The 19,756-nt window shown below is 48.8% G+C and overlaps 1 long non-coding RNA gene across 1 annotated transcript in view; it reads right to left on the bottom strand.

Moving 5' to 3' along the window:
* LOC147217167 (uncharacterized) overlaps nucleotides 1-18,863 on the bottom strand; it is a 57,275-nt gene extending 38,412 nt beyond the window's left edge. The window contains exons 1-2 of the long non-coding RNA XR_015109002.1: nucleotides 18,849-18,863; nucleotides 17,173-17,727 (exon numbers count right to left, since the gene is read on the bottom strand). This is a non-coding gene — a long non-coding RNA (uncharacterized LOC147217167). The remainder of the gene's footprint in view (nucleotides 1-17,172; nucleotides 17,728-18,848) is intronic.
* Between the last annotated feature and the right edge of the window lie 893 nt (nucleotides 18,864-19,756).

The following is a 19,756-nucleotide window of genomic DNA, read 5'->3' as shown; positions in this document are numbered from 1 at the left end:
GACCGAGCAGAACTTCGTCAAACAAACCGAACGGCTGCTGACTCGCCGCGCCCCGAGTTGACTGAGCCAAATGCTAACAAGCGTCCAGCGACGTTCGAAAGCTATGCTGCATTTAGCATCAGGAAAAAAAAAACAAACAAACAAAGGCTCTTCGTTTTTTTGGGATTACATCCCGGGAGTCCGCAGATATCGACTTCGCACAATGACCTCAACGGCCCCTGGATGGGGGGGAGGAGGAGGGAGGTCACGGTCGGGGTTGCTCTCCGGCCTGGAAGCGCATCGACGGCGGTTACGCAACGTCTTCTCCAACCCCCCCGCCGCCGCCGCCACTCCGGTCGGTTACCTCGCGCAGAACCTTGCCCTCTCGCTCTCCTTCTCCATTTCAGCCTCTCTGTGCTCTCCTTGTGTCTCAGAACAAGACGGAGCATGTTCACGGTAAAACCTCTTACGGGGCGAGGAGGGAAGGCGGGGGGAGGGTGAAAGGAATCGGGAGATTAAATTTATTTTGAATTCCTTCACCTTAATGTGGTAATTACCCCTCCACCCTCCTCCCCCCCCACCCCCCTGCAGCACAGCGCAGAGTCTGTGTCGACCAACATCTCGCTTATGTTTTGCACACAGGGGAAGGTTTCTTTCCAGCTCGACGGCGTCGAACTCCGGCGCTAAAAGCGTGCAGCACGACGCGACGATCCCGCGAGAAATACTTCGAATGCGAATTGCGAAGGAGGTCTTGTGATCTGAAGCTGCGGGACCTTAATTCCTTTCAGCCCTTCGTCCCGCGGGCGGCCGCTCTGCCACGTCAGCGGTCACCCGTTTCTAAATGTAATAAGAAGATCAGAAAATGCGGGTTGTTTGCCATTTTTTTGTCCCCCCCCCCCCCCCCCGCCCCGCCCCGTCGAAAAGGTCAAGAACGCCAAAGTCGGTCGGGAGCGACGCCGTTATGAAACACAAAATATCCCCGCGCGACGTCGGAAATCCTCCCCTTAACTTAACCGCTTGTGTAACAAAACCGGTGAGGAATGTGAGCGTTGTTTTTTTTTTTATTATTATTATTTTTTTTGACACCAAAGCTGAATGGTTCGCCCCCAGAAAGCTCCATTTCAGGACGCCGGTCACCCTCCCACCGCCGCCATTTGGACACTTTGCACTAAGACGATGTCCGAACGACTAATCGCAAAAGACGGGATTATTTCACACCCGTTCCTGCAGCCGGGACTCGAGGGATCACTCGGGCTCGTCACCAAACCTAACAAACGTAGCAGTACCGCCAGAAGTCGTCGGGGGGCAGTGTTGCGACCAAAAGATGATGGCATGGTATTACAGTGATCCCTCGCTATAACGCGGTTTACTTTCCACGGTTTCGCTACTTCACGGATTTGCATCGTGTTCTGCATTCTGATTGGCTAAAAAGTCACTCCGCTTCTTCTCTACCTGAGCGTCAATAACGTTGCAGTTTAATATGTACACGTACATAAAACATCTTGCCAAATTTACATGACGTACGTGCAAATTCTCTTGCGATTTCGAGTTTCTCTAAAACCCATGATGTTGACAAAACGCTCTGGACCGACAAAAGGGCCCAAAAGGCAGCGGAAGATGCTATCTATCGCAGATAAAGTTAAACTTCTGGACATGCTAAGGGAAGGTAAAAGCTATGCGGCTGTAGGTCGGCATTACGGAATTAATGAATCTTCCGTTCGTTCCATAAAGAAGGAAGAAAAAAACATAAGGACGACAGCAGCAATAAGTTTTGATAAGGATGCAAAAAGGGATGCAACTGTCCGCAACTGTACTTTGTATTTTTTTAATAATCATTTTTAATTTTCTCCTGTTTAATCCAATTACTCGGGTTGCGGTGGGCGGTGCTAATCTCTGCAATTTGAAGCCTTCTGTTCACATTGATGATTAAAATTATTATTTGACAGTACAGAAGTTATCACAGGTTCTTTTTGGAACGTAACCCCCGCGAAAAACAAGGGTAAACTGTACTACTATTTTTTTTTTTTCCATAAACAAATCTATATACACAACAAACCTGTTCAGCCGGGGAAAAAAATATATACAAAAAACAAGATGGATTATAACTAAACTCCTTTCAATGCAAATACACATGTCGAACAAATTTTTTCAAAATAAAAGTTTATTACTGCCTTCCGGTTCTGAAATCCATTTAAAGTGGCGCTTTAGTGATCAATTTCCTGCAAAAAGACCGTGAAGTTTGGTTTGCTGTTCATCCACATCCTTTTGTGAATATGATTTTTCTTTTGTGACAATGAAAAGATGTCCTCATCCTGCAGCTGCAGTTCTCCTCTCAGCAAAGGCTTGTGCATTTAATCAAAATAATTGTGAGTACAGGCGATAGTAAAATAAATTCTACATCTACAGCATACCACAGAAACGTAAGGAGTCCTAAATTTGTACTCCGATTATTACATTATCACCTGCTCCTCCGCTATGTTATCATCTTTCTGTTACGCCTCACCTACACAGAAAACATTTCGCGCAACCCCCCTACTTTTCTCTTTAAAATTGTCCTGTGTAAACCTCTAAACAACATTGTATCCTTCTAAACACTGAAAAAAAGAAGAAGAAATATAGATCAACTTGCAACATCTTTATTAGCAATTGTTAACATAACAGCGCTCGCTGGTTTACTTGAGTAGCTTTAGCAGAGCGGGACGATTGTTGGTTATATTCGGCACGTTTTCTCCGAAATAACGTTTTATTATTGTTGCAATGTCTTTAAGTGACGCCTTTTATTTGTTTGTCTTCACGCTGTAAACGGTAAACAACCGACGCTACATTCGCGTCATCATATTTCCTCGTCTTAGCTTCCCCGTTTAATATTTTTCCACGGCGTCCTCGCTATTTGAGAAGCGATGCCCGAGCGGCGACCGAGGCAACGCGAAGCACGCACGCCAAGCACTTGGGGCATTGACGTTTTGAAACATCCGAACGGCTTTACGTACGTGCACGAACCCTCAGCGGCGCCGCGAGCGAGAGTTTCCATCGGCGTTGGCTCGCGTCGCTCGCCTGGCTTCGCTCCCTGCGGTTCCCCGTTTCCTTTCGAGCCGCACGGGGGAACATTCGCCCTCAGAACATTCGGTCGCCCGTGTTTCCGATCTGTTCTTTCCATTGTTCGCCGAGCGGGCCGGTTATGCTGTGATTTTCAGTGGAAGCTTGGAGGGGGTTGTTAAAATAAAAAAAAAAATAAAAAAAAATAAAAAACGCTCGGGAGCCAGCCGAGCGGCGGGATGACTAAGCACAACGGGGACCGATATAATCTATAACCTTTTCGAACGCACGCACAAAGCAACACACAAAGTCACGGCGCTGACGTAGACGGAGCGGCGGGCCGACACGGGGCCTTTACAAGATTTACAGGCGTGGCGCCTTGTGTTCGATATCTAATTTCCTTTTTTTCACAGCGATGGGACGCTAAAAACAAAAACGTAACACAAAACCGCGGGAGCTTTGACCTCCACCGCCAGGACCCGCCTTTTAATAATCATCATATCATGTTGCGGGCTGATACGCATCCTCCTCAGACAGGAAGTCCTCGCCGGCTTTGGGTTTTTTATCGCTCGGTTGCGTCCGAGCACGCTTTCCTTTCCCGTCGGCGGGGAAAAGTCGTCCGATCGGGTCAAAAGAAGTCGAAACGTCCCCGTCGGTCTGAGTCTAGGGGGAATTCCAGTTGAACGTGAGGGATTTGAAGAGTCGAGCGGCGGGGAGGCGGAGTCAAGCAACCGAGACGGGCGCTGAAAGTCGAGCCTCCGTCTTTTCTTTTTTAGTTTTTTTTTTTTTTTAAACATCTGCGCGGGTATCGCATTAGAAACCAGAAGAAAAGGGTCTTCTTTCGTTTATGCGGCACCGACGTGTCGACGGAGGGTTTCTACCGCGGGTAACACGAGCGCGCCGTTGCGTGCATCGATACGTGTGTTGACTCACGCGTACGCGCTTTGTGTGCACACACAGGCGCATCTGTCGGTTTGCCGGCAACCCTCGATCCGACACCTGGCGATGGGCAAACAATTATAAACCCATCAGGAGAGGAAATCCTGTTGGCGGCGAGGCGACGGAGACACGGACGCGGGAGTTTCGTCGGCTCGTCCTGATTCCTGGAGCGTAAACGTCGCTTTCCTGCAAAATACGGTCATCGCTCAGCCTTTTCAAAGAGTTAGAAAACAAAAACACGCACATCCGGCCCTTCAAGCCCTTCAATCGTAAAGATGTTTCCGTCCCCGTATGTATGTTTCTGTAAAAATGTGTCTCGGGTCAGTTCTCGAAAAGCAGTGAAGAGTTATAATGTTAAAAATAAAAAATAAAAGAAAGTGCCACATGTAAAATAAATCTTTTCCTCTTTTTGGAGCATATTTTGGTGTGTGGATATTTTACAATCTAGATTGCGACATTACCTCTTGTCCAATGAGAGTTAGGGACAAACTGAATCAATAAATGAATGAGTCTATCAGGAAAAAAAAGGGGCGGAGACCAAAAACACGATATTAAAATGATCAGCGGCGTGTTAAAAAAACAGCACCGCTCTACAACTCAGCGGACTTCCAGTGAATCCTCACTTTCTTCTCCACATTTGCAAAGCAGATGTCTTGATCCAGGCAATCTGGAGGCGGGGGATGTCTTTCTTAAAACAAAAAAAAAAAAAAAATCACAACAGAACCGCACAGCGAACCGTCTTTTTTTTTTTTTTTTTTTTCGGTAAAGAAAAGCCGAGGCCACCCGCCTCTCGCGGATCCCGCTGTTTACGACGCGACCAGCAAAGACCGGCGGCTCCAACGCAGGTTTCGACCGCGACCAGACCAAACTGCGGCGTTCGGCGAGGAGCCCGGGATCCGACCCGCGCCTTAATGCGCCTTCATTAGTTTTAATAGCCGCGGCTCCGGCACCTAATGAAACCAGGAGCGGGAGACGGCGTCGGCTAACGTAAATAAATAAGAAAAAAAAACCCTCCCGCTCGTTCTCTCGAGACGTTTCTCTCCGCGTCTTGACGATAAATTAGCAAGATTATGTCAAAATGTACAGATACATTTTCTATTCTCATGTAATTACGAAGTTGCCCGAAGGATGTTTAGACACGACGCGCATTCATTTACGGCAAAAGTTCGGGAAACGTTTAGATAAAGCTGCGCTTAGGACGAATAAATAAATAGATCCCTTTAAATCGGCGCAGAAAGAACAACATGGCCAGAAAGACGAGGGGGGGAGTTGGGGGACCCTGGGTGGTTTCCATTTTCAAATATTAATAGAGAAGGCGTCCGCGGGGGCAGACGCTCCGCTGGCATTCGCCGCCGCCGCAACATCTTGAGTCCACCTGAGCCTCGGCGGGCCCAGGTGGCCCTCGGAGGCCGGGGCCCGAGCGTAAACACGGCTCGGCTCTGCTGGAGAAGGAGGAGACCCTGTTTATTTTCGGACGTGTCTGGGTCTCGCTCGCAATTTTAGAAAGATAGCTGGAAGGGGGCGGAGCCTCCGAAGGTACGGGCGACTTCCAGCGCGGTCGGAGCGTTGTGTGTGCGAGTGTGTGTGAGAGGAAGCGTGATTTACTGGGAATCGCTCACACACACGCTGTTCTTTCTTATCTCCGTTTTCGGTCCAATGTGCAAACTGAGGGCGCGAGGTCGGGGAATTCAAAGATCGCCGGTGCCACCGAGCCCGCCGCGGTTTCATCTTTGCAGCCTCGCGCTCGACGGTATCAGGCCGATCTGGCGTTTTACAGCGAGCTTTACAGCTTTATGGCCCGGCGACAGAAACCCAGACGTCGCAAGGTGTCCTTTATGGCTCCCGGAGCTCCTTTATGACCCGGCCAAATGTCATCGCCTCACCGAGCGCCGCCTCCCGCAGGAGCCGGTATCGCCTCGCTGATCGCCGCGGACGCCAGGTGCACCTCACCGGAGTTCCCGCACCAATCGGAACGCTCCGATCGCTTCGGGGTGGAAGTGACGCTGCGGCGCGCGGGATTAACGCACACCGACCGCGCCGTATTGTCGTATCAAAAACAAAGCGTCTATCCGAGTTCCGCTTCGCCGTGACCGCCCTGCGACGCGAGCTGTAAATTCATCGAGGGGGGCAAAGAGGAAGCGGAGCGCCGCCCGACCTTTACCACGCAGGGTTTTATTAGCGCGTCGCTGCTGCCTTGGCGGCGGGCGAGGGGGCGCGGAAACCCCGGCGGGGCGGCCTAGCTCGCTCACATCGTAAAAAGTTGATAAGCTGGCGGCGAGCGCGGAGGGAGGTTCCCCATCGACAACCGCCGGGCGCCGCCGCTCACATTTTCCGAACCCTCTCGGATTCTGGGCCTCGTAGGACGCGGGCCGGGTCGGAGGGACGGCGACACGAACGCGAGAATCCCGGCCCTTTCGGCGATAATTGGACTTTCGCCTCCACGGCAATCGTCTTCGCGGGCGACGCAGAACGCTAATGCACAATTAGCGCGCCGCAGCCTGATGTCACTGTAATCTCATTTGGATGTGGGTTTACTCCACCACATGTTTCAGGCCACAGGGTTTCTTTGCAGAAGGTGGCGGAGTCGCATGTGTGTGTGTGTGTGTGTGTGTGTGTGTGAAGGAGAGACAGATGTCTGGGAGAGGCTTTACTGGCACCGATCGCGGCAAAGGAGTTCAGGCTTTGTAAACAGAAGAAGAAAACGTATACAAACATACGTGCCCACCTCGGCTTACGCCGTACGGAAACCCGAGCTTAAACCAGCCGCGCACCGCTGCTAATGTCCTCCCGGTGTGTGTACGAGTTGGAAACTGGCGTTCGCGTGTTTACGCGCCCGCTCCGGCTACATTACAAGCCGAGCCGCCGCCGCCGCCGCGCACACGTGCGCCCCATTCGACACGAAGATGCCGTTACTCCCGCTTCCTGACCGGGGGGCCCGAGCCGCCTGGAAGGTGGGCGTCCCGTCAAGGCGGCGCACAGGTAGCCGCCCCCGTCGGCGTCGACCGCAGCAAACAAAGCGGGGAAGCGGCGGGCCGGCGGGAGCTCGCCATTAAGCGTTTTTTACTGCGCAGCTGCATAATGCGGTCAGCGCCAAAGCCAGTTTGCCTCGCCGCTAAGCGGGGGCACATGTACCGCCGGGGGGGGGGGGGGGGACACGTGAGAATCGCAGGAAACGGCGGCGGCTGAGGTTGGGAGTTCGATTCCCAGACGCTCCCGCCTGCGTGCAGAAGCGCCCTGAACCCTCCGGTTTAATGTGTGTGTGTGTGAGAATGTGTTTGCGCTTTGAAACCGCAAGGAGAAAAAAACAACAAAATAAAGTTGTTTTTTTTTCCCTTCTAGAACACCTCAACGGGAAATGCTCTTACGCCGCCGGGATGTTGACGCCCGCTGAGGACGACGACAAGGGAACGGCCAGCTGGGCGGAGGCGACGGCAAAGAGAAATATAAACATAAGAACGACTGTAATACACTATTTTTACAACTTTTACTGCTTTTATTGTTCCTTATAACTCTGTATTTTGTGTACGTCTCCACGTTGTCCCAGAGTGTCCTGGGTTACGTTAAATTATAATTATTATGTGTTAAAATGAAGGTCACCGAGAAGGCCTGCGACGGCGTCAATGATTAACTCCTCCTGTGGAAGGAGCTTCACCTCGCCGTCCGATGAACTTCCTGCTGCCGGGACTCCGCCCCCATTTGTTCCCCGCCGCCGCCCGCCGAGGGAAACCGCTTCTCCTCTCATCGTAGCTTGCATCTGCCGGCTTTTTAAACTCAAATCTTGAATGTTTTTGTTTATTGTTATTCTATTGTAAGTCACTTTGGATAAGAGCGTCTGCCAAATGTAATGTAATGTAATGTAATTGCGCACTCTGTTATTACGACGTTCATCTCACACGCGGTGAAACTGACAATAAAGCTGACTTTGGAGGTTATGATGAAGAGGTGAGAAGGTTTGAAGAGGAGATCATCAGCCGGCAGCAGAAACCCCCCCCCCCCGGCTCCGCGCCCCCCCTACCCTCCGCCCGCCGCCACCGCCGAGCTTTTGTTGCGAGCCGCTCGCAACCGGCGCTCTGAAAAGGAACGCGAGCGGCCATGCCAGCGGGCTGTCAGCAAAGACCTGAAAAAGTAAACGGTTGGCAGCGCCGAGCTTCGCACTCTCTCTTCGAATAAACAGGAAAGGAGGGAATAAAGAGCCGGAACAGGAGCAAATAAGAGGCCGGCGGCGCAGATAAGACCCCGTTTGAATTTGATTTGGGTTTAAGGTGGAAAAAAAAACAAAACAAATCGAGATAAGGGGAAACACGCAACATGCTGTTTGACGTATCTGGATGTGTGGGTGTTTGTGTATTAGTGTGTGTGTGTGTGTGTGTACACAGCTGCTTAACTCTTCAAGGTGGGTGAGGGAAAAAGTGAAAAAAAAAAATATCAGATTAGCTTTAAAGTGATTAGGGACAATTTGATATACCGGGTGCGGCAGGTGTGGCATGGCGTACGCGCACACACACACACACACACACACTCACACACACACTCGTGCACAAATGCACAGACCAATAAAAATGTGGCTGCACAGCTGCAAAAAATGGCACGAGAAAAAGAAATGAGCCGCATGTGCAAACACTTAATATAAAAGTCATTACAACTAATGCGATGCACAGATGACAGCTCCCTTCCACTTCCTACACACACACACACACACACACACACACACACACACCTCGAGATGGAGTCTGAACGCGATTCGTTGAAAGAAACTCCTGCAGGCCACAATCAATCCTCCAGTGTCCTGCAGCTCACCAGCTTTAATCAAAACCTTTATTTATCTTTTATTTCTCTGAGCTGGACGTGGAAACGCGCACGGTCACCTACGTGCTGAAAACCCGCGGGAACCGTGGTGTCGCCGAACGCCGTGCCGTCATTGGTCGCCCGACCCCAAAAAAAAGTCACCTCACCTGTTCCTCCGACCAGGTGACCCACATTATCCTTTCCTGTCCAATCCGCGCTCTGAGAAACCTGATTTTCACACGGCGCCGCTGCCAACAAAGAGCCGCCCGGCTCGCCAAGTTCCTGTACGTGGCGAACGACGACACGGGACGCCGGGCGCCGGGTCTTTCCAGTTCCCGGCGTCCCTTTTTGTTTACGCGCGGCGCTCAAAGCGGCATTACCGAGTTGCAAAATGCATTTATCCGGGCGACGACGGGTGACCCTCCGGCCCCCGCGTCACGGCGTCACGGCGTTTCCCGCTGTTAGTCGGTTAAGAGAAACAGATGCGCGAGGTGAGCGGTTGGTTTTATTGAAGTTCAGCGGGTTTATCAGCGTCGGCGCGCTCAGAGCCGATCGGACACTTTGATCTTCAAAGAAGGATGAGCCGGAGCCGGGGCAATAAGAAGATAATAACGCCAATCTGCATCCATTATCCAGATCACAGGGTTACTGCGACACGCAAACTTGAGTTTGGGCTTTCTTGGACGGACGCCGAGCCGCGGTTCGCGGCGCCACATTGCCATCTAGTGGCCGAAGCGGAACCCGAACATTTGGGCACGGGGCTCTCCGTACACGGTGAAAACTTCACTTCCTCGTGACCTTAGAGACTAAACATATGGCGTGTAAATAAGGCTGTTGCGCAATGCTAACTGCAGCACCGCTAACACTTTTTTCTTGCAGCTGCACCTTTTTCTTAAAAATCAAACCGAACCAACCTCGGCATAACTCGTCGTCGTTCTCTGTGACGAATTATTTATCTTTTTTTTTTTTGCACTTTTGCACCGTAGGGTTTGGAGTCATGCTATTTCAATACTCCATACGTGTGTGTGACAATAAAGTTGACTTGAATTGTATTTTCCGTTCCTCCAGGTTCCTCAAACAGTCCAAAATCATGCTGGAGGTTCATTGGAGACCTTGAATTACCCAGCAAGTGAACGGTTGTACATCTCTAATATGATGTGAATGAGTGAATGGTTGCATATAAAGATAAGCGGCTTGATAATGTATGAGTGTTTTTTCTTAGCAGCAAATGTGAAACTCACAAACTCCAATGAAAAAGCCATTTTCATTTGTCACGGATTTGAAAAAACCAAACATCCACTCCTCTATCCTGAAAACAATGCCGCTTCTGTTTTCCAGATGCGTATCGGTGACTAACGCCTTCATCAGCCAGCAGTTAAAACGCTTTGCGACAAAATAAATTGTGTTTTTGAAAAACCTCGGTGCGTATATCTGTTTAAACTTGCCAGAAGATGATCTGTCTCGGTCAAATATGCGAGTTGAGAACCATTTACGTGGAGCGATAAACGCTGGATGCCGTCACCGATTGTAACACACGAAGGAAATAAAACAGCGACGTTGTTATGGGCATATTTTTTAATTTAAAAAGTTCACCTTGGGGTCAAACGCACCTTGCGACTCACGCAAACAAACCCAGGGGCGGCTCTGCCGTACCCTCGACCCCACGAAGGGAGAAAATATTCAGTTTGAGTGGAACACACTCAGCCTTGCATGAGTAAAAATCTGGAGAGAAACAAGACAGGGAAACTTTTCAATGAAATGCAAATCGCCCTCCAACACGTCATGCAGGTGCATCTGCAGCCAGCGTGCACGGATCACAGAAACGGTGCAACAGCGACCTCTAGTGGCGACAACGAGTAAGTGTGTGTGTGTGAATCAGAATCAGAAAAAAACTATTTGTCCCCGAAAGATAATTGAGGGGCACCTGGGGTGGCAGCATCAAATTATGAGCATCAATAAATAAACGGGTGAATATATAATATAGGTATAATAAATACTGCGCAGAATAGTGCAAATTGTACCACTGGTGAGAGACTGGACTAAGGTTGCGCTGCAGTGGAGTCTGCAGTGTGTGTTTCCCCCCCCCCCGGATTGTCATTTTTCTGATTCTGATTCTTCTTCTTCGAGCTTTTCCCTTCTGGGAAATCAACCGTCTCCATCTCTGTATCCTCCTCTCTCGCCACGTCCGTCAATCTTCTCCTCTAGACCTCCAATTCCAGCATCCGTCTATCAATATATTCACCGTCCCTCCTGTGATTCACATCATTTGCATAAAAATCAATGTCCCTACGCACCAATGCATATGGAGGCCAACACATCTCCATGAATGTGTGTGTTTTGTGGAATTGAATCGTCTAAATCACCCGTCAGTTATACAGAGGTCTGGGTTTTGATTGTTTTAAGTCACTCAGACAAAGTCGTGCTGCTACATCGTTTTTCCTCTGCTTTTTGTTGAATCTGAGTCAGTTTTAAGCTGCCGATGCATCAGAGGACTTCAATATTTGGAAAAGACGATCAAAACTACCCTATTTTTTGCACTATAATGCGCGCTTAAATCCTTGAATTTTCCTCAGATATCATCCGTTATGTATGAATTCTTGTTGCGCTTACAGACCTCCAACCAGTTTTTTGCGTTACACTGCGCTCAAACATCGGTCAAAATGTCTTTGTGCGACTTTAGTAAGTGATGAAGCCGCTCCGCTTGATTAGCTGTCGTACCGTTCCCAGCTGACTCGGGGTGTTAAAGGCGTTCCTCGGTTAAATCTGGGTTGCAACGTCAGCCAACGTTAGATAACTAATGATGTTCCAGCCTCACGCTAACTTCAGACGTTCACTATCACGTGCACTCCATGATATTGCACCTTACAGTAGGGAATCCTCTCACGCTCGCTCTCACCTACAGACTAGTTCTGAGATTTACTGTGAATCATCCAGGGTCAGTATTAATAAAACTAAATTACATTGTTTCAGCAGTTTTTTCCTCACTATGCAATGTTTTCACCGGGTATTTCCGTCACTTTTCCTTTTCCACCTGCTGGTGATGCGGTTGAGAGTTGATCAGGACGTCGTTCGCCGTTCCCATCCATCAACAAGCCAAAATCGCTCTGGTGATTATTTGACTACCGGCTTTCCTGTTTTGTTCGAGCTCATCTTTTGGTTGTTGATTGTGTTACGCCCTCGCAATAATATCTGTCATATATATATATATCAATATATCGAACATGTCTGATACCGTCGTAAAAACCATCACCACCTCATACTTAGTACCCGAGATTGCCTTAAATTTCCTTCCGACTTTCCGTTTTCCGTTTTCAGTCTGGGACCTTGAAAGCGATTCCCTGCGGCTTTTGAAAATAATTAACAAGAATTTAATTTTATATTGATTATTTTATTTTAATTATTTGAATTTGACTATTTTAATTGAATTTTTCATTTTGACTCATTTTAAAAATGCCATTTTAAATTTGAAGACTATGGCCATCTCGCAACATCTAAATAAAATGTGTTAGGATATTTTTTTTACTTTTAATAAGCGTCTGCACGAGCCAGGGAAAGGATGACCGCATACAGAAAGACGGCATTTTTGGTTTGCTGCCAGTGGATAATTTAAGTTGCGTATCTTTATTCATAATCACAAGACTGACTCAAAAATACAGTATTTGCTTAGAAGTAACCTTCAACCCATCGTAGTTCGGAGTTCCAAATGCTTTGTTGCGTGCATAAATGTAATTTTGTTTTCTCTGCAGTTGTTCATTGTGCATAAAAAAATGCAAAAATATTTTGTTCATACATATCATACAGCACTGCACATGGAACTACTGCCATTTAAACTGCACTCATCCTCACACCTGCACTTTGTGAGTTGCACACCACTGCCAACACCGTTCATATTTCTAATAAAGTTTACACAAACTATTTATGGTCAATACAAATCCAAATGCACTGCAGACAGCAAAGTAGGAATGTCATTGTACAGGGAAACACAATTCCACACTGTACATATGACAATGAGGAAAAAAAAAAAAAAGAAAAAAAAATATGACAATGTGACAATATTGTGACATATGACAATAAGGGGAAAAAAAAAAGAAAAAAAAATGCAGTTTTATATCATTTTGAATTTCAAACGGGTTGTGCGGCTTCCGGTGTTTTCTTTACTATGAGGAAACTGGTCCAAATGGCTCTTTGAGTTGTAAAGGTTGCAGACCCCGGGGTTCGGCTAAAACCCCACCACACATGCGCAAAATAGCGACCTCTAGTGGTCAAAAGAGGAAGTGCACCCCAGTAAAAGATACGATTGCTTCTTTTGACCACTAGGGGGCAGCAGAGTCTTAAAAACGCACGAGGGGACCCCTGTGCAAGGACAATATTGTCAGACACACTTATCTTTTTTATTTATTTCTCTAAATGAATGGCTTATGTCTCTATATCCTTCATCAAACATGTTCTCTAACCATTTCTCAAGACTGAGGATCCTCTCATTAGCCTGCTCAGCGAGCGATGTCATGATGATCTGGGACTTGTACCACCAACCATCCCCCCCCCCCAAAAAAAATAAAAAAAAATAAAATAATCTCTGGATGGAATGAATCACATTTACACTCTGGTCTGTCCACCTTCTTTTGCAAACAGCGAGTAAAACCAGGCACTTTGTCTGAGAGTCCCGGTGGTCCGGCCGCAGGACCGCCGAAGTCACACAAGAAATTTCACGCTCCTCTTCACACCCAAGAACGTCTCCCTCGCCTGTGAAAGAGGCCACGGGATGAGGGGGGGGGGGGACAATCCCCTGAATGAGGACGGTTTCACTTTTGTAGGTGTGACGGCGTCGCCATGGAGACACGCCCCAGACGAGTGAAGCGGGACGCGACGACAGGTCCGGGTGGAATGTGACATTTGTAAGAGAGGGGAAACACAAAAAGGAGGGAGGGAGGGAAGGGAGGGGGGGATTTCCTCCTCCGGGCCGCGGAGGGAAACGAAACGTACGGGAGAGAAAACACCGGAGCGGGAAAAAAAAGCATAAAATAAGAATTTTGACGTCATCCACACGCACGCGATGCAGAATAAGGCCGAGGACCCGTCTTCGCACGCCGTTTGCAGCCTCTCCTTTCACGGAGATAATCCTCTCTGCGCTGAGTCGGCTCCTGAACGAGAGTCAGGAGGGAATCCCGTGGCAGACGGCGGCGAGGCACGCCGAGGTCGGCCGAAACACCAGGTGCGCGGATGGTTTTATCAGAGAGGACGCCGTTTTCTGAGCGATGGAGCTCGGAAAGAATCCGCACATCCTCCGAAGTGGGTCGCTGTCAGCCTCCCACTTCCTGATAACTCCCAAAGCGGGCGAACAGCCCCTCTTGACACACACACACACACACACACACACACTCTAAGTTGCGGTTTGGCTTTAGGAAATCGTCAATCTGCTACCATCACCTCTCCTTCTCCGTTTCTGCGGCGCCTGTCCAAACAAAGCTGGCGGGCGGCGTTATGGAGGAGGAGGAGGAGGAAGAAGCGGGGGGACGATGGCGGCGGGCCGGTGGACGCCGTGGCAACGGGCCAGGGGAAAACACAAAATGGCTAATTAGTCTGGTGTCATGGCATCGGCAGATAGGCGGGGGATCGTGCCCGCCGGGCCGGCCGGGGTCAAAGGTCAGAGCTGACCCTCGAAGTCAGCGCCCGACGAGTCCCCGGTCTTTCTGATCCGGGTTGGTCCCGGCAAGCACACACCCTTTTTCTTTATTTCATTCTTCCAATCACTATATTGTCATTTAGTTTTTATTTGACAGTTTGTCCCCTTAATTCTTTTGTCCACTTTTATCCCTGATGTTGTTGTTCTTGCTTCTGTCCATTCATTCGTGGCTATTTTCTGTCTTCTAACTGTCTATTTATATTCATATTTATTTTTAACACCATAACGCCGCCGTGACAAAAGAATTTTGGGGATCAATAAAGTTTATCCTATCCTATCTTATATGTACATTATGGAAATGTATTTCCATGTACGATGAAATTCTTAATTTGCTCTCCGACATACGACAGCGGACCGTGAACCGTCCTGAGGAGATGCTGTTAATTTCTCGGTCGGCGTCCGCCGCCGGCGCCGTTCGTTTCCCCGAAAGGTGGCGAGCGGCGTGAGAAACCCATCCCGGAAAAAAAAAAAAAAAAAAAAAAATCACAAACGGAAGGAAAGCCGCCAAAGCGTGGAGGATGGAGGCTTTACACACACACACATACACACACACACACTAACACAGCGCTCCCAGCTTTTCAGAAACCCCTCTCCTCGCGCTCACGCATAAACACATAGGCACAAACACATACACCTCGAAACAAAGGTACCATTATGCTCAGGAAGGGTCAGCAGTTCTCTCCATCAGACAGGGGCTTGTTCTTGGTCAGAGGCTGCTGCCCAATCTCAGCCCGCCCTCCCCGGCTCCACCGGCCCCCTCTGGCCCCCTTCTGGCCCCCACCACCCCAGAGACAAGCTCCCCATTGTTCCTACGCTACTAATAAATGACAGTTCTCCTGTTCAGACAGACTTTAATGTCCATCTTAAACACACACACACACACACATGCTGAGAGTAAATGACGGTCTTGAGGAAAACACACATCTTTGTAACGGCTCCTCGTTCCCGTCGAGCTCATTAAGCGGTTATCTGACGCTAATGACGGCGGAGGGGTTCTCCCGCAAAGCTCCTGGATGCTTTAAAAAAAAATAGCAAAAAGAGACGCTCCGGGTTACCCTCCGAGGTCAAAGTTCAACCGGAGGTCACCCCCCGGGGTCGTCACCTGGCGGGGCCGACGTGATGGACCGCGACCCGGCCTTTAGCTCGTAAACACGCCTTTAACACGCTCGGCCGCGGGGACACGATCCTCGGGAGGCGTGCTAGCGCAAGCCTGCGGGAGGTCACCTGACACGGGCGGGAGGTCAACGGGACGGCGGGAAAAAAAAAAAAAAAAACGGCGTGCCTTAGCATACGAACACCGTGGGAGTTGCTGCGCAGGTTCTTTGGGAAACGCCGGCGGTGAGGAAGAGAGGGGGGGTTCCCGGGGAAATGCTGAGCGGAGTAAACACGAGGCTGAGCGAGGCTGAGCGAGGCTGACCCCAGCGTGTAAACGTCTCCCGGCTGCGGTTCGCCGCAAGCGTATCGGGTGACGCCGCCGCCGGCAACTTGGGCTCTGGGAGAAAGCAAATCCCTGGGTTTGGTCTTCTCAGACATAAACACAACTAGCCGCCCCCCCCTTAAAACAAAAATGGCCCGAACTTTGATGTCAGCATGTGTGTGTGTGTGTCGGACAGATGCGGGGCAGATGCTCGGCGAGCCGGGGGTCACGTCAACAAAACAAGACGCGCTTCTGGGATGACAATGGGAAGAGGAGGAGGAAGAAGAAGAAGAAGAAGAAGAAGAAGAAGAAGAAGAAGAGGAGTAAAAAAAAAAAAAAAAAAAGCCCCAGTGTTTAGTCAGGCTCCGCTCGCTGACACAAAGTCTGCCTTTGTCTGCCTCCCAGGGTGCCAGATAAAGGAATTCTTGTGTGTCGGGGGGCTCTGACCGAGTTTATTTGACACTTCAGCTCCTTTTGTGCAGCGAGTGTCCCCCCGTCAATGCCGGCCATGAGAGTCACTTGGCATCAGACAGAGGGTCCCTCTTCAGCGGAGAAAGGGGGTCTTGTTTGGAGAAGTTTTTTTTTTTTTTTTTTTTTTTTTTTTTTTTAATAGAGGGGTGTATGGGGGGTGGACGTTGTCGTTTTTTTTTTTTTTTGTTTTTTTTTTAATAGGGGTGTATGGGGGGGGGTCTGTGTTTTATTTTATTTATTTTTTTAATTTTTATTTATTTATTTTTTTTAATATATATGAGCATATTAGGGATCCTATGTCTAAACAATACACAGAATTCTCCATTGCTAAATATGGGACATACACACACACACACACACACACACACACTACTACGAGCAGCACTGTCACACTTCCACACACACTTCTCCCATGATCTCCAAACCCCAGGCGAGGACATTTAACCCCTTCGTGCCCACGCAGGTGGTGGTGGAGCTCCGGCCACGCCACTCCCGTGGGAGTGGAGAGGTCCACCTGACGCCGCAGGTGGATGATGACGTGGGGTGGGGTTGTGTCACGCAGGTGAACGTGGACGTGGGGAGGGTCACGTCCTTCCAACAAGTCAGACTGAGTGGATGATGGAAATCCCGCGGGATTACCGGATCGAGTCACGGGAAGAACCCGGTGCGCAGAACGTCCCGGACACTGTTTCCATCATCGGACGTGGGTCGAAATCTCGTGAGATCGACCGAATTCTCACGCGTATCCCGTGGACAACACACACCCGCGGTTGCACGCGCCGGATTTGATTTGTTTTTGCATAAAAATATAAATAGAATACATAATAATAATAATAATAATAATGGGGTCGAGGTGACGTACCTGCAGCAGCGGGCATCTCCTGAGGTCCACGCAGTGTCACGGTTATTCCACTCGTCGTGTCAAAAACCATCCATTCCAGGTCGTGGGTCCCGAAGGGGAGGCGAGTGGACGCGCCGTGCGTGACACTGCCTCACGCGTAAAAAGTATCCGAAGGAGGCTGATCGTGTCCGGGGCTCCGGTGCACCGGGCGGGACGCGACATTCCTCCGTACATCCACCCGGAGATCCACGGGCCGGAGAGGCGAATCCACGGAGCGTGTTTCCATCCAATAAAGCCGTCCACGTGTGTCCGCGCCCTTCGATCCGCGCCTTCTTCCCTTTTCCCGGGTGACGTGGAGCTTCTCCGGTCCGCCGGCGGGGTCCTGGTCCCGGAGCCGTGGGACGGTGCGCCTCCGTGGGACGCCGAAGCCGCACTGAGCCATTCTTCCACGGCAGCGCCGCGGCACATGCCGCGCGGAGTGACGTCACGCCGCAATGCGTGATGGGATATGTAGTTTTTTTTCAGACGATGCCGCTCATTCACAGAAATGACGGCCGGTTCGACGCAACAACTGGACTGGAAAGATGTAACAAAAAAAAAAAACAATGTTTAAAAACAAACAAAAGAAGGGCTTACATTTATATGCTGTGGTTGGCTACTTCTCACAGGCGTGTGTGTGTTTGTGTGTGTGTCCACCTGAAAGACCCTGCTACAACTTCAACAACACACAACAACCACCACTACTATGACGAGTACTTTGACTACTACGACTACTATTACATCTGTGGCTTTTACGTACTATGACCACTACTAACAACAGCAACAAGTACTACTCCTCCTACTACTACTAATACTACGACTCCTTATAATAATCATAATAATAATAATATCAATAATAATAATAATAATAATAATAAAAATAACAACAAAAACTACCACCACTACCACTACTACTACTTCTACTACTACTATTACTACTTCTACTAACAACAAGTACTACTCCTACTTCAACTACAACTACTATTACTACTATTACAAGTACTGCAAATACTAGTAAAAATAATAATAACAACACCAATAATAATAATAATAATAACAATACTAATAATTGTTACACAATGATAATGATGACTATAACAATAATAACAGCAATTACTACTACTAATATTTTTACTACTGTTGGTACAACCACAACAGCATGTGTGAATGTGTGTGTGTGTGTGTGTGTGTGTGTGTGTGTGTGTGTGTGTGTGTCTTTTAAGTAATAAGCTATCTCCACCACAACTACAACCTCTTCTACAACTACAGCAACAGCAGCTAAGAACAACAACAACAACAACAACAATGCTAAAATCATAGACTAAAAGTGAGATAACACTTTTTTGATCTCTACGAAGGGAACTCGAGAATAATAACAAGAACGCCGAAAATAATAATAATAATAACACTAATACCATCCATTAAGAGTAACAAGAAACGATGCTATTATGTCATGACTTTTGGCTGTAATTGTGTCAGTGCGCAGCCGTCAGTCATCGTCTGTCAGCGCGACCGCAGGTTGCGTGTGAGCGCCGTGTGAGCGGCTGCGAATGAGTAATAACAATCATCTGTGGCCGTGCAGAGATATGGAGATGGTAGCGCCTTAAATCACCTCCCCATGAATGAGTCGCTTGTCTGTCTCGCTTTCATGTTCCTACCTCCTCCAGGCTTGCTTAGCATTTTTCGGGATCATAGTTTCTCTCCGGCTGCAAACCGAGGACTGGAATCGTCGGGCGGAGGAGGCCGCGCCGCGGCGGCCGAGCAAACCTTCGCTTTCGGAGATAACCGTCCCCGCCGGGCTCGGGCGGAAGACTTTCAGACGTGAGCTTCGAATGCACGGGCGAGTCGTGAAAAACGCCCGAAGCGTACGGCTTCTCCTGGGAACTCAAGAAACGTTTCCTCGCACTGCGACCGTCGGCCAGAGTGCAAAAATCCAGTCCGTCTCTTGCGTCTCTCCCCGCCTGGCCCGGCTCCAACGCAATCCTGGAGTACCTGAATTGCACGCGATTCTGTCAATTGCAGGTACTTGATGGCTTTTCTTGTGTGCCGGGTTGAAAAGTTGCTGGAGGTTTGGTGCGCGCAGCATTGCGTGACTAGAGCCGGGGATGAAAACACAAAGACATTGTTTTCCGTGATCAGTAACCCCCTTTATAGTAACTGAACAGCATTCCTGTCTCGCATTCCTAAGCCACCACTGCTGTGAGAAGGGATTTTTTTTTTTTTTCCTTTAAAGACAAAAAAAAAAAAAAAAAAAAAAAAAGGGAAAGAAAAGGAGAACTACACATTTTGATCCGGCTCACCTCGCTTCTTCGCTCCTTGGGATCATCGATTACGAACTTGCGCCAATTTAAAGATGAATATTGGAGACAGAAATAAAGGCGTTATCTATGATCTAAACCAGGGGTGGGCAAACTTTTTGGCTTTTTGACTTTTAATGTTTGACAGACAGGTCGGGTCACCACAAGATACGATACATATGAAAAAATTCTAAAAAACGCAATTTTTACCAGTTCATATCGGACTCATCCGACATTTGTCTGAACATTGTCTGACATTCGCTTTGAAA

This window comes from Fistularia commersonii, chromosome 28 (assembly GCF_037954325.1).
Source record: "Fistularia commersonii isolate RoL2024-O1a breed Wild chromosome 28, RoL_Fcom_v1.0, whole genome shotgun sequence".
In the NCBI taxonomy this organism is placed as follows: Eukaryota; Metazoa; Chordata; class Actinopteri; order Syngnathiformes; family Fistulariidae; genus Fistularia; species Fistularia commersonii.
Note: the sequence above shows the minus strand (reverse complement) of the source record. Positions and strands in the feature narration are given on the sequence as shown.